Here is a 15,040-nt window from a genome sequence, read left to right as displayed (position 1 = left end):
CTATAAGTAGGTCATGACTCAACCGTGCACGCCGCCAGCACAGATGGAGAGTGACACACAGATCACGACAGAGTCACTATGGAGGAGCATCGATAGTTTCTCATGGACAGGGTTGTGCGTGAAAGGCAGTTCCCTCTCATACTGGAGGTCCTTGAGGATGAGCTCATAGTGAACACCCTTAAGGCCAAGGCGAGGATTGCCTAGCTATGGCATGGTTATGACTTATGACTTGGTGTAAACGATAATCGTTACATAAATTGTTTAATATTTGGTTTGCATGCATGAAATTGATGTTATGATTTCAATTCCCGATGATAGTGGATGGGTAGATGAAGATTGGGTCAAGGGGGCAGAAGTTGTTTGTCAATAGGTTGAGCCACTGCATGCCCAGCTTGAAAACCTCCACCACCTCGGATGTGCCACCACCGCGCCTACCTGCACCCTCGAGCATTGTCTGTCATTGCGGTTCTTCAAACCATGTATGTTGATGGTCATGCCTCCTCTCCTATACCGCCGACGCCACCTGCACGAGCAAGGTGGTGGTGGCACGATCGTGTGAGGAAGGAGGCGATGGCGTCTAAGTGGTACCATGCCGGAGGTATTCGAGCGGGAGTGGATCTAGTCATCACGGGTGAGGGAGAAGACATGGTTGGGAGCCTAGGAGATGATTGATTTGGTAAGGAAAAAACACAAGATAAAACTAGACGCCATTGGAGATAGAAAGAGCGAGTTTTACATATGTAAGAGAGATGTGTGGGGAGAACAAAAATCAAAAGAGGAGTGGAGAAGGGAGATAAAGAAAAATAACAGAGGGCAAAATGTGGTGAGGCGAACATATCAACTCTCCTTTAAGAGCAAAAATGGACGGACACGATGACATGCGCCATCATTGATCTAGTATACGAGAGAAAACCAACACTAATTCGAACTGGCATATTCACAGCGTATGAACCGTCCGACAATTGTTTTTTATCCACACTTCTGCTTCGGTACTCTTATATCCGATGAACAACAGGAAGTGTTCCACGTGGGTTCCAACTTACTACAATCCCTTGGCACTGTTACATCAGAGATTCTTGCTTCCCACCGGCTATTTTGATGACAATCAAAGCAACAAAAATGATGTAATTAATTTCCTCTTTTAGTAGTAACATATTAAGATTAAGATGATAAAATCTTAATAAGAATTACATCCAGCCTCTACAATGATACAATATCAAGACTAAGTCGAGATATCAACTATCCACACTGCCTAATAAAAGATTAAAAAAAGAACAACAACTTGTAAAACATAAACAACAACACCATTTATTTCATTATCATTGACATCACACGAATTAGGGAAAAAGGATCACCGAAAGCAGCTCCATTATATATGAAATTAAACCAAGTTAAACAGCAGCCAGAACATATACAATTCTTATTCATGCTATTTAACTCTGGGTAAAATTTGACCAGGGCCGAGACTAGTGCATGATGAATACGTTGTACTCAATGGTGGCGTCGCCGGTCTTGAGGTCCAAGGTGTGCGTCCTGGCCTGCGCGTACCCCCGAGCCCACCTAAAAACGCCGGTACCGCCAACGACAGCCATCTCTCGGACCTCGGTGAACACAGCGTTGCGACCCATAATGGCGACGCTGCTGCCGTTGTACTTGCCGGCGGTGAAGACGAAGCTCATGAGCATGAGCAGCGCCAGCTGGTCCTTGCGGCGGCGATGTAGGTGCCCTGGGCGCGGCCCGTGAGCCTGGATGAGTTCATGCTGGGCCCCTCGGTGAGTGAGTTGTCCATGACCATGACGACGCCGAAGGCTGTCTTGGAGGTGTTGGTCGTGGCCGCGCGTGCCACAGGCACCGATGATGGGTCCGGTCCGCTCACCATGTCGTGCCAGTACACCTTGAGGTGCGTCTCCTTCTCGGACGATGCGGTCTGTGGCTTCATGGTGGCCAGGGCGAGGAGGACGAAGAGCGCGGCAGAGGCCATGGATTTCCCTTGTGTAGTCGGTGTTTTGCTGTTGTGATGCTTTTGTGGGCTTGGCTGTGATGTGTGCTGTGTGCATACGCTAGTATTTATGCGCTGCGGCTGGGCGCGAAAGCGGGTATGCGTACATTACGCGGCGCATTAACAGTTCAGCGAGAGATATATGTGTTCGGCTCGTTGCTTCACAGTAGGTAAACCGGCTCATCTGCGCCCAACCACCGTCCTGGCGATGTAAATGGTGGTGCGTATTTTTCGGAACCGGATCCTCTAACATCCTCAAGGGATGTCACGTAAACTACAGTAACCATGACATCCCTCCTTCACATCCATATGATTAAGCCTAAAATAATTATAATTAATTTGCATATTACAAATCTACTCTATACATTTACAAAAATTAATACAAACAAAATTATGGTGCAATAAAATTTATTTTGATTTATTTTTGTACATGCTACAGTAAATCCGCACAGTGGTTGCTATAGTAACCCTGACATCGCTTCTTCGTTTTACACATGCATTTTACTGTAGCTTCATGACATCCCTTGAGGATGTTAGAGGATCCATGTCGGTGTCAAAATCGGCGGATCTCGGGTAGGGGGTCCCGAACTGTGCGTCTAGGCGGATGGTAACAGAAGACAAGGGACACGATGTTTTAACCAGGTTCGGGCCCTCTTGATGGAGGTAAAAACCTAAGTCCTGCTTGATTAATATTGATGATGTGTGTTACAAGAATAGATCTACCACGAGATCAAGAAGGCTAAACCCTAGAAGCTAGCCTATGGTATGATTGTTGTTCGTCCTACGGACTAAAGCCATCCGGTTTATATAGACACCGGAGAGGGCTAGGGTTACACAGAGTCGGTTACAATGGTAGGAGATCTACATATCCGTATCGCCAAACTTGCCATCCACGCCAAGGAAAGCCCCATCCGAACACGGGACGAAGTCTTCAATCTTGTATCTTCATAGTCTTGGAGTCCGGCCGATGATGATAGTTCGGCTATCCGGACACCCCCTAGTCCAGGACTCCCTCAGTAGCCCCTGAACCAGGCTTCAATGACGACGAGTCCGGCGCGCATATTGTCTTCGGCATTGCAAGGCGGGTTCCTCCTCCGAATAATTTATAGAAGATTGTGAACACCAGGATAGTGTCCGGCTCTGCAAAATAAATTCCACGTACCACCATAGAGAGAATAATATTACACAAGTTCAATCTGCTGACGTATTTAGTGGCTTGACGTCACACCACTACCAAGCCTTTACTAGAATTGTTTTTATTGTTCCACCTCAGCGCGTTTAGCGAAGCGGTTTCCTTGGCACGTCTTGTCGAAGCAGAGATCGTGTTCCCCTTATTCCGGGATTCTCATAAATACGGACGTGGGTAACCCAACCGCGCCTGTTGCCACGCCCCCTCCATCGAAGGCGGGTTCCAAACGGTCACGGGGACGGCTCTTGGTATTCTTCCTCTTTATAATGAGACCAAGGCCCGTTCTTTTTCTTCAATCCTCAATCGAATCCGCCCCTCGCCCCGAGTTCCAACACCCAGGGATCCAGATTCGGGTACCTTCGACCTTCGACAATGTCCGGCTCCGACCTACGAGGCCGGTGGATGCCCTCTTCCGTCACGGAAGAAGACGTGCTAAAGCTGAGAGACGCCAGGTACTTGACCTACGAGATTTCGCATAGGTTGCCTGCCCGAGGGCAAGTTATTCCTACTCCCGAGCCCGGCGAGAGCGTCGTGTTCATGTCAAACCTCCGTCGGGGTTTAGGCTTCCCGATGGATCCCTTCGTGAGGGGGCTCATGTTTTACTATGGGCTGGAATTCCATGACTTGGCTCCGGAGTCCATCCTCCACATCTCATCATTCATTGTCGTCTGCGAAGCCTTCCTCCGCACTACCCCTCACTTCGGCTTGTGGCTCAAAACCTTCAACGTGGAGCCAAAGATGATTGAGGGGCGTCAGGCAGAGTGCGGCGGGGCGGTTATAAGCAAGAGGGCCGATGCTCCATGGCCCGAGGGCTCTTTTCAGGAGGAGCTCGGCTTGTGGCAACAGGAGTGGTTCTATATCACCGCTCCCAGGGGTAGCAGGCAGAGGCCGCCGCCCGTCTTTCGCTCGGGCCCTCCACAACGGCTGACGTCATGGGTCAACAAGGGGCTTAACTGGGGGCCGTCCAAAGACGTACCCCTGTTGCAGGACCGGATTCGAGGCCTCCAAGAAAGGGAGATTAATCTGGTCGTAGTGGCACAGGTTATGCCGATCCGGCGCCTTCTTCCCTGCAAACGTCGCCCCCTCCGCCTGTGGGAATTTAATCCGGAGGGGCCACGAGCTCTCCAACACTTCATGGGTTTGACACCCGTGGAGATGTACAAACTGTTCTTCAGATCGCAAGAGATGCGTCCGGACTTGACCGAGGACACTGGCCTAAGCTGCAATCGCCCGGATACTCAAGTAAGTAGCCCTGTGTCCGGACATATTGTCCATTTGTTTATCATGGGTTTGCCTTTTAACCAGCTATCCCTTGGACAGGAGTGGATAGCGCAAGCAAAACTGATACGGTGTCCTGCCCCCCTCCCTGAGACCACGCCGGATCCCGTGTTAGTCAAAATGTTGGAGTTTGCGCCTTTGGAGGAGAGCGAAGGGGGGCACAGGGAAACTACCACCTCTGCCAAGGAGGCCTTCAATAAGGGGGGAATCGAGAATCCCTCCTTCCAGGGGGAGAAGAGGACCGCTTCCAAAGACCCGGAGGCCAAGGCCTCAAAGCGGGGAAGGAAATCTGCGCCGGAAGGTCCTGCGCCGGGAAGAGCCCTGGCCGCACAGTCTCCCCAGAGGAGTCAGCCCTCCAGCGAGCCGTAAGTAAAAAAGGGGGAATTTTGTAATAGGGGACGCCCCTGTATTATTTCCAAAGGTAACCGAAGTTTTCACCTTGTAGTTCGGATCTCAGCCCATCTCAGCAGAGCTCATCTTCGGGGGACCTTCGTCCGGAGATGATGGAGAGCGAGACGCCTCCATCTGCCGCCCCGTCGGGCGGGGCGGACGACCCTGAGGTGTCGTCACGGAGGGTCTCCCCGAGTCCGGCGGGGCCGGAGAGTTCGGCACCCATTGGAGTACGGCCGGTGGAGCTGCATGATTTGCTCAAGAGGGCGTCTATCTCAGAAGATCACCGCACATTAATGAGTATGGTGATTGAGAGGATCTCATCCGCCGAAAGCGGGTTGTATGAGGCCGTCGGAAGTTTGCTGACAGGGTTTGAGGTACGCAAAAAATGACATACCTTTTGACAGTTTTGCACATGGAGTGCGCCCTGTATAGATAGTAGCCCCTGAGACTTGGTATGCTGTCGAAAGCGACAGCGTGCCAAGGATCATAATCTCAGTTATAGAATGTCGCCTTTCCTATGCAGGTGGCGAACGTTCGGTGGCCAGCCGGACTGATGGAGTTGCCGAACTGAAGAGGCAACTCGATGTTGCGGATGTGGACATCGCGCTGGTCAATAAACAACTTAACGAGTCGCAAGGTAGGTGGTTGCTCCGCGGTTGCCTAGTAAGGGAGCTGATGCCCGTTCCTTACAATTTGTATGCTTGATGCAGATGGCGCCGCTGCTGTGGAAGACCTTCGAGCAGAGCTTGCTCGAGCCAAGGAGCAAGCCAGGAAAAGTGATGTGGCTGCCTCGAAGGCAGCGGAAGAGTTAAAAGCCGAAAAGGCTGCTCACTGCCGGAGCAGGGAGGAGATGGCCTGAATGGCCGCGAAATTAAAAGATGCTGCCGACCGCTATGAGGTTCTTGAAAGAGAACGCCGAGCGGAGCAAGAGGACCTGAAGAAGGCCGCCGCCGAAGCCAAGGATGCCCGTGGTGTGATGCGGGCTATGAAGGAGGAACTGCGTCAGGCCGGAGACATTGCGGCTGGAAAGCCCTTTCTACTGCGTAGGAAGTTTACGGATCCGAAGTATGCTCAGTTAGGCCAATTGTGTGGTGCGGAGGATCCTTATCTGGATTTGGCGGCGAGTGCGGCGGACGCAGTCGTGCACTTCCGAAGCCAGAAGGATCACAAAATGGAAGAGCTTTTCTGGTTTCAATTCCATAGTCCGGAGCGTCCACTCCCGTTGGATGATCGGCTGGCTGAGTGGGCTGAGCTGAATAGATTGTCCGGACTTTCCATGACGGATGTGGTCGCTCATCTGTGGCCGGAAAGGCCCAAGACGAAGAGTTATTTTGGCTTGTTGCAGCAATTCCTTGGGGCGGTGCCGCATATCAAGGCGATGAAGCGGTCGGCATGCATAGAAGGTGCACGGATGGCTCTCGCCCGTGTGAAAACATACTGGGCGGAGATGGATGCCACCGCTGTTGCATCCCGGGGTTCGGACAAAAGCCGATTACCCGCCGAGCATTATTTTGAGGAAGTCCTGCAGGGCGCTCGTTTAATAGAGTCGCAATGCTCGAAAGATGTTATGTTTAAATGACATGTATGATTTCTGAGATCATGTTTATAATGCAACGGCTTTTTATACTTGTGCATTCAAGTATTGAACTATCTCCTGTGCGGCCGTATATGTATGAATAACCTAAAAGTTGCAGTCTTTGGCTTCAGCCCCCACGCACATGGTGCGGGGGTGTTTGCAAAAAAGAAAAGCGCTTTTTCACACTTAATCCAACGTCTTGGTCCTTTGAAGGAGGTGATAGCATAGCAAACTAGGCAACCGGACTATAATGCTTTATCACTTTCACTTAGCCATAGGAGCTCGATGGTGGGGCTACTATATAGCCCCTAGAGGCACCGCGCTCTCCGAACTCGGGGCGCGTATGTGCCTGACCGGGAAGCGGTCCTTCGTCAAAGCGGAGGAATTCTAAACATTCCAATAGTCGATTGAGTGGTTGACCAGTCTCTCGCTATATCATGATAGTCAGTTTTCGGCTTTCTCTACTGAGGTGCTCGCCCGGCCGAACGGGGGCACAATCGAAGTAGTTCTCCTGGTGTCACGTTAGCCGATGGAGCAGAACATAAGGCAGCAAAACACAGGAACCGGGCAATCCCAACATTTGACCAAAGACATGATTCGGAGCTGATGCATATAAGGCCTAACTCGAGACGCCGAACACTCCCTGAGGTGTTCGGTCTTTATGATACCGGGCAGAACAATGCCCTAAGCCCCTAGTGTCCAGGTACAGGCGGGAACTTCTGACGCGGCCGATGCCAAAACGCCAGCCTCCTCCTCGGTTATGGTAGAAAACCGGGGGATGTGCATCAACAAGAGACAGTAAGAAAGGTTTACGCAGGGTCTTAATCTGAAAAGAATCCTTGCAACGGGTCCCTGCTGCACGTCTGCGCCTGTGTCTCCGTTGTGCTGTATCCTGGACGGGTGTAGCACGTGCTTCATCTGTAAAAGAGAAGGACTTAGTTTGGAAGAAATATCGTGCAAAACTTGTATTTAAAATAAAGTATAATTTGGAAGATGAATAAAGTTGAGCTTTATTGGCTCTCATCGTTTATACGCGCGGCCCCTTGTAAAGGGGTATGCGGCTGGGAAGGCCCTTGTTTATTTACACCGGACTCGCCTAACCGTATTCGAGGTCTGAATGACCTGTTTTTAGGGGCTTTGACCTGCAAGGTCGGATTAGTATGTGGCTGTCAAGGCGGCCTCGCGTTCTCCGTGGTCGAGGAACACTCGGAGTTACTCTTTAATGAGATTATGCCGCGTGGACCGGGCATTTGAAGCGTAAGAGACGCATGATGTGGTATTGCGTTAAAGCGGGCGAAAGCTTCGCATCCCAGTAGTGTTTGAAGGCCACTGTTAGATGGGGCGATATGGAGAGTGAGCTTTTCGCGACGGAGGTTGTCGGATGAACCGAACACAACTTCTAGTGGTATAGAGCCTGTACAATTGGCCTAAAGGCCTGGCGTCACTCCTTTGAAGGAAGTGCTGCTACGGCAAATTTTGGTAGGGTCTATCCCCATTCTGCGGACGGTGTCCTGGTATGGCAGGTGCCGCACTGTGTTTTTGTGTTATCACATGAAATGAGTTCACTGTTTTGACTTCTAGTGGGAAAGTCTTCTGTTTTCCGGCGTGCTGCTTGTGGGGTTCGTCATCGTCTTCGCTTGGTGTGTCGAGCCCCTTGCGTTCGGTATTAAGTCGGCCGGACTGCTTGAAGACCCAACAATCTCTGTGGGTATGGTTTGCAGGCTTCCCGGAGGTACTATGTATTTGACATAGCCTATCCAGAATTTTGTTTAGGTTGGATAGCTCGTCGTTGTTGTCCTTGAGGGGCAGTGTTTTATTATTCAGTCGAGAGCTTTTGAATCCGGCATTGACCGCCGTGCTATTTGGGCCATTTTCCTTATTCCCGCGCTGATTTTTTCTGCATCATGATTTCCCATTTCCATCCCTTACTTCTGATGTACTCGGGGCGCTGGTGCTGCATCTAGCCAGCCAGCTATCTTCCCCCGCGCAAAAGCGGGTCATGAGGCTTGTTAGTGCGGCCATTGTTCTTGTTTTTTCCTGGCCGAGGTGTCTGGCGAGCCATTCGTCTCGGACGTTGTGCTTAAAGGCTGCTAAGGCTTCGGCGTCCGGACAGTCGACTATTTGATTCTTTTTGGTGAGGAACCTGTTCCAGAATTTGCGTGCTGACTCTCCGGGCTGTTGAGTTATGTGACTTAAATCGTCTGCATCCGGAGGGCGGACATAAGTCCCCTGAAAATTTGCTCGAAACGCATCCTCGAGCTCTTCCCAACTTCCAATGATATTTTCTGGGAGGCTTTTGAGCCAATGCCGAGCTGGCCCTTTGAGCTTGAGGGGTAGGTATTTTATGGCATGGAGATCGTTTCCTCTGGCCATATGTATGTGTAGGATATAATCCTCAATCCAGACTCCGGGGTCTGTTGTTCCGTCATATGCCCCTATGTTTACGGGTTTGAATCCCGCTGGAAATTCATGATCCAGTACCTCGTCGGTGAAACATAGTGGGTGTGCGGCGCCCCTGTATTTGGGTGTGCCGTTGTCTTCAAACGCCCGGCGGGTTGTGTTGCTTCCTGGAGTCTTCTTTTTTGGCCCATAGATAGACCTGACCGGGTCATCCTTTTTCCGAGGATCTTTATGCTGATCGTGTGCCGGCTTGTGTGCGGCGCCCCTTCCTGCTCTTAGCCTGTCATCTGGTCGTCTATCCGGCCAGGCGGCCTCTTTCTTTTTTGACTGCGGGGGCTCTAAGGCCTCCTCGTCGAATTCGGGCAACAACTTGTGCTTCGGATAGCTCTTTGCCTGGCGACTAGCGCCATATTTATCTGTTGTATTGAGTACTTTGCTCCATCTCATTCTGAGTGCGTCCTCCGCTGTTTTGATCTTCCTCTTTTGCTTCTTCAAACTTCTTGCAGTAGCGACGAGCCTTTTATGAAGGTTCTTATGCTCTGGTGATGTGTTCGGCGTGAGGTCGTCTAGGCTCTTGTTTTCGCCGGGGATGGGTTGCTTGTCCAGTTCGTCATATTCAGATGGTTGCTTGGTGGCATGTTCGCTGTCCACTGCTTCGGCTTGCTCTAGGGCCGGGTCCGTATGGGTGCTGTTTTTATCGAGGCGGGACTTCGGGCGCGCTCAGGTATTGCCGCTGATGCGTAGTCACTACCTTGAGGGGTATGTCGATGGTACGCTGCCGTGTCCTCCGGCCATGGTTCCGGTGCCCTCGGCTGCCGGTGGCTCCGTCGTGATGTCCAACCCTGCTCATCGTCGGTGGATCGCTCAGGATCAAGCTATTCTGGGTGCCATTTAGTCCTCGCTCACTCCCTCCGTGGCCGGCATGGTGATCTTTGCCGCGACGTCGAGGGATGCATGGGCCACGCTCGACTCCAGCTTCTCCTCGCAGTCGCTGGCCCGTTCCTCTGCCATTCGTAATCAGCTGGGTGGGGTCAAGAAGAACGATCTCTCGGTCACGGCCTTCTTCAACAAAGTCAAAATTTTGGCTGATACACTGTCATCCATTGGGAAGCCTATCTGGGATGAGGAGTTTACTTCGTTCATTCTCAATGGGCTCGATGAGGACTATGACTCTCTTGTTGAAAACGTCAATGGACGTGACACGCCGATGCCGCCTCGCGACCTCTACGCGCGCCTCCTCAACACGGAACAGCTGCTCGCCGCTCCGTTGGCGTCTACACGGAGGGCCCTTCTACGAACGCTGCTCACCGCTGGGGTTCCCGTAGTGCGAAGCAGAAACCGTCGCCGTCCACGGGCAACCAGCCCCGTCCGCCCGCTCCAGCTCCTCCGCTGTCTGGCCGCAAACGCCTACACTGCGAGGCATGTGGTGGTGGCACTGAGTGTCAGCTCTGCGGCATTGAGGGGCACTTGGCGTCTCGATGCCATCGTCGCTTCAAACGTGATTTCCTTGGCATTGGGAACAATGGGAAGGGCAACGAGAAGCAGGAGGCTCTCGCTACACAAGAGCCTGGGTTCACTCCTTCATATTTTGTGGACCCTGCCTGGTACATGGACACAGGCGCCACAGACCATTTGACGAGCCAGCTTGACAAGCTGACCACTCGCCAGCCCTACACCGGTCATGATCAGGTCCGCACTTCCAATGGATCAGGTATGCCCATCTCACATGTTGGTCAGGCATCTCTTCTTTCGCGTACCACTAAAACCTTGCGTCTCCTTGATGTCCTTCGTGTTCCTTCAGTCACACGTAGTTTACTCTCGGTCCCTAATTTAACTCTTGACAACAATGTGTTCGTTGAGTTTCACCCTTTCTATTTTTTTGTTAAGGACCGGGACACGAGGGACGTTCTACTTAGTGGTCGAGCTCGCGACGGCTTATATGCGCTTGACGTGCCACGAGTATCTCCACGAGTATCTCAAGTTTTCAGTGGTGTTCGGGTGTCGTCTTCATAGTGGCACTCTCGCCTTGGCCATCCGGCCACTCCCATTGTGCGCCATGTTCTTCATCATCATCATCTTCCTGTTGAGTCAAGTAATAATGAGTTTCTAGTGTGTGATGCTTGTCAACAAGGCAAGAGTCATCAGTTGCCTTTCTCTGTATCGAGTCGTGTTGTCAAGGCTCCTCTCGAACTTGTGTTTTCAGATGTATGGGGCTATGCCCAAACTTCTGTGAGTGGTCAAAACTATTATGTCAGTTTCATCGATGCTTTCAGTCGCTTTACTTGGATTTATCTTATTAAGCGCAAATCTGATGTATTTCATGTCTTTATGCAATTTCAAGCACATGTTGAGCGGTTTCTTAAGCACAAAGTTATTCATGTTCAGTCTGATTGGGGGGGGTGAATATCGTAATCTTAACACCTTCTTTCAGAAGCTTGGCATCTCTCACCATGTGTCTTGTCCTCATACACATCAGCAGAACGGTGCAGCTGAGTGCAAGCACCGTCACATAGTTGAAACTGGTCTAACACTTCTGGCACATGCCTCTGTCCCGTTTCGGTTCTGGAGCGATGCTTTTGTTACTGCTTGTTTTTTGATAAACAGGATTCCCACATGACTTCTTCACATGAAGTCTCCTCTAGAAGTGTTGTTTCATGAAACCCCAAATTACTCCTTCCTCAAAGTGTTTGGTTGTGCGTGTTGGCCGCATCTCCGTCCGTACAATAAGCACAAACTTGAGTTTTGATCTAAGAAGTGTGTGTGTTTCTCGGGTACAGTCCTCTTTACAAAGGTTACAAGTGTCTTCACATTCCGACAAATCGTGTTTACACTTCTCGTGATGTTGTGTTCGATGAGACTGTTTTCCCTTTTTCCACGCTCTCACCATCCACTGATACTACCGCTACCGAGCTGCACTCCTTTCTAGTTTTGCCTGATCAATTTGTAGATGCTGCATATTCTCCTCTGTTGTTGCCTAACCATGGTGCATGAATTGAACGGGGCGCTCGCCTTGAGCTTCTTCACGATGACGTGGTTGCCGCTGCACCAACTGCAGCCCTTACGCCGGTTGGGTCACTCGACGGGGAGCTCGACGTCGACCGCACGTGCATGGCCCATGCACATGAATCGGGTGGGGCGGTAGCCTCGCCTAGCCCGGCTGCCCGTATGTGCCCGGCTGCCCGTAGCCCGGCTGCCCATACGTGCATGCCCCATGCAAATGCATCGGGTGAGGCAGCTGCCCGTAAGTGTGTGCCTGATGCACATGCCCGTACGTGCATGCCCCATGCAAATGCATTGGGTGAGGCAGCTGCCCGTACGTGTGTGCCTGATGCACAAGCATCGGGTGAGGCTGCTATCCCGCCTAGCCCGGCTGCTAGCCCGTGCATGTCTCATGCACATGGAGCGGGTTCTGCGGCAGCCTCGCCCAGCCCAGATGCTGCTGCGATGCTGCCACCCTCGCCCGGTCTGTCTTTGTTGGGCAGTCCAAGTCCAGCAGCGCCTGTGGACTCCCCCTCGGCAGAGTCCGTGGACTCGCCTTCTGGTGTGTTTTCCGCGCCGCTCCTCGACGTTGGCTCTTCTGCTGCAGTGGCTTCTCCGACACTTCCGCCGCATGTTACACTACGCCCTCATACACGCAGCAAGAGTGGCATCTTCAAGCCTCTCCAGCGCACGGATGGTACCGTCGCATGGCTTGCGGCTTGTGTTGCTCGTGCTGAGACTGATCCTACGGCGGAACCGCGACACTTTCAGGCTGCGCTTGGCATTCCACACTGGCGCGCTGCTATGGAACAGGAGATCCATGCTCTTCGAAAGAATAATACCTGGCGCCTGGTCCCACCTCCCTCTGGTGTCAATGTTATTGACTCTAAATGGGTGTTCAAGGTGAAGAAACATGCCGACGGATCCATTGAGAGGTACAAGGCAAGATTGGTTGCCAAGGGGTTTAAACAAAGGTATGGCCTTGATTACGAAGATATGTTTAGTCCTGTTATTAAACCCACGACTATCCGTGTCCTTCTTTCACTGGCTGTTACTCGAGGGTGGTCGCTTCGCCAGCTTGATGTCCATAATGCATTTCTTCATGGAGTTCTGGAAGAAGAAGTATATATGCGTCATCCACCAGGGTTTGTTGACCCTAATCAGCCACACCATCTGTGTCGCCTCGACAGGTCTCTTTATGGTCTGAAGCAAGCTCCTCGTGTGTGGCATGCACGTCTTGGCGCTGCTCTTCGTGCGCATGGGTTTGTGACCATCTACAGCAGACACATCTCTGCTCATTCTTCAGCGACCTGAGGTGACTATGTACATTCTGGTCTATGTTGATGACATCATACTTGTCAGTTCATCAGTCACTGCTGCAGATCGGCTTGTGGTTTCTCTAGGGGCTGTTTTTGCTGTCAAGGATCTTGGGAGACTGCATTATTTCTTGGGTCTGGGGGTTCTTCATTCTGACAGTAGCTTGACTCTCACTCAGCAGAAGTACTCTCAGGATCTGTTACGGCGCACGGGTATGATGCAGTGCGAACCTGCTACGACCCCTATGTCCTCCACAGACAAATTGTCAGCTTTTGATGGAGATTTGCTCTCCTCTGAGGATGCCACTGAGTACCGCAGCATCGTTGGTGGGTTGCAATACTTGCTTATTACTCGACCAGATATCTCATTTGCAGTTAACCGTGTGTGTCAGTACCTTCATGCACCGCGTGATCCTCATTGGACGGCTGTTAAGCTCATTTTGCGCTATGTTCGACACACTGGTTCATATGGTCTCCATCTGCAACGTGTGCCCTCTGGTTTGATCTCAGCCTTCTCTGATGCTGATTGGGCCGGTAGTCCCGATGATAGGCGATCCACGGGGGGACATGTTGTGTTCTTTGGTCCTAACTTGATCGCCTGGCAAGCTCGCAAACAAGCTAAAGTGTCCCGGAGTAGTACTGAAGCTGAGTACAAAGCTATTGCTAATGCCACAGCTGAGATCATATGGGTGCAGTCATTACTTCGAGAGTTAAAGGTCTCTCAAGCCCAGCCGCCTGTCCTTTGGTGTGATAACATCGGTGCTACGTATTTTTCATCCAATCCGGTATTTCATGCCCGAACGAAGCACATCGAAGTTGACTATCATTTTGTAGGGGAACGAGTTGCACGGAAGCTACTTCAGATCAAGTTCGTGCCTTCTAAGGATCAGCTTGCTGATATTTTCACTAAACCCTTGCCCTTGCCTTCTTTTGAAGGATGTCGATGCAATCTAAACCTTCTGAGTGTTTCAGGACACAGTTAAGATTGAGGGAGGGTGTTACACTAAGTATATAATAGATATACGTGTTGTAACGTATCCTGTATTTGTACGGTTCCCTCTTATAAATATATGACAACCGTACCCACCAAGGGTATCGAGCATTGTTCCAAACCATAGTTTGTTTAACAGGCAAAGCGCTTGGTGGGTGGGTGAGTGGTGGGCCAGAGAGAGAGGAAAAGAGGATGGGTGGGTGGGTGAATGGCAGGTGGGCTAGAGAGCACATGCAACCGGCAGAGGCGGACGAAGAGAACGCAGCAAGCGTCTGCTTTGTGTCCGTTTTGGACCCAAATCAGTCCCAAATTTGAGCTAGAAATGGGTCCGCGTGGACACAAAGCGGACAGAAAATAAAAATGGGTACCTGCATTGGGCACCGATTTTTGTCCGTGCAGACCCAAACGGACGGAGGCGAACAATTTGGGTCCCTGTGTTGGAGTTGCTCTTAGTTTCCATCACCATGCCATTAGGATCCATCCAGCTAGCATGCACAGATCGTGCATTAGACATCTCCTCTCGCCTTTTGTTTTGTTTGAAAAAAGGGTCCCCCCCCCCAATCCGCTCACCTTTCCATCAGCACAAAGGGGGCTTTAGTATTGAAATTAGAAATCTGTCAACATTCGTTAAACGAGCCTTCAACTTATCTTTCACAAATATTTTCTAGCCCACCCAAAAAACAACCAAAAATCAAACTTATTCCTGTTTCTCCACAAGAAATAGAGGAGAGCAGTATGACTAAATTGATTATATCAAGAACCTAGGTTTGTGAAAAGGATTCTAGCTATCACCTCCTAGTTTTTCCCCTTGGAATTGAGAAGATGAAACGTTAAGACTTTTGCCTTACTGACAATGTATAAATGGTATGTGATCACGAGCAACTTATAGGGTTTGGGACACATATATTTTATGGTTCAT

General features: G+C 50.9%; 1 pseudogene; it reads right to left on the bottom strand.

Annotated features, from left to right (window-relative positions):
- Nucleotides 1-1,466: 1,466 nt before the first annotated feature.
- On the bottom strand, nucleotides 1,467-2,068 carry LOC119282387 (annotated as a pseudogene).
- Nucleotides 2,069-15,040: the final 12,972 nt, after the last annotated feature.

This window comes from Triticum dicoccoides, chromosome 3B, assembly GCF_002162155.2.
Source record: "Triticum dicoccoides isolate Atlit2015 ecotype Zavitan chromosome 3B, WEW_v2.0, whole genome shotgun sequence".
Taxonomy (NCBI): domain Eukaryota; kingdom Viridiplantae; phylum Streptophyta; class Magnoliopsida; order Poales; family Poaceae; genus Triticum; species Triticum dicoccoides.
This window is presented reverse-complemented; position numbering and strand designations above follow the sequence as displayed.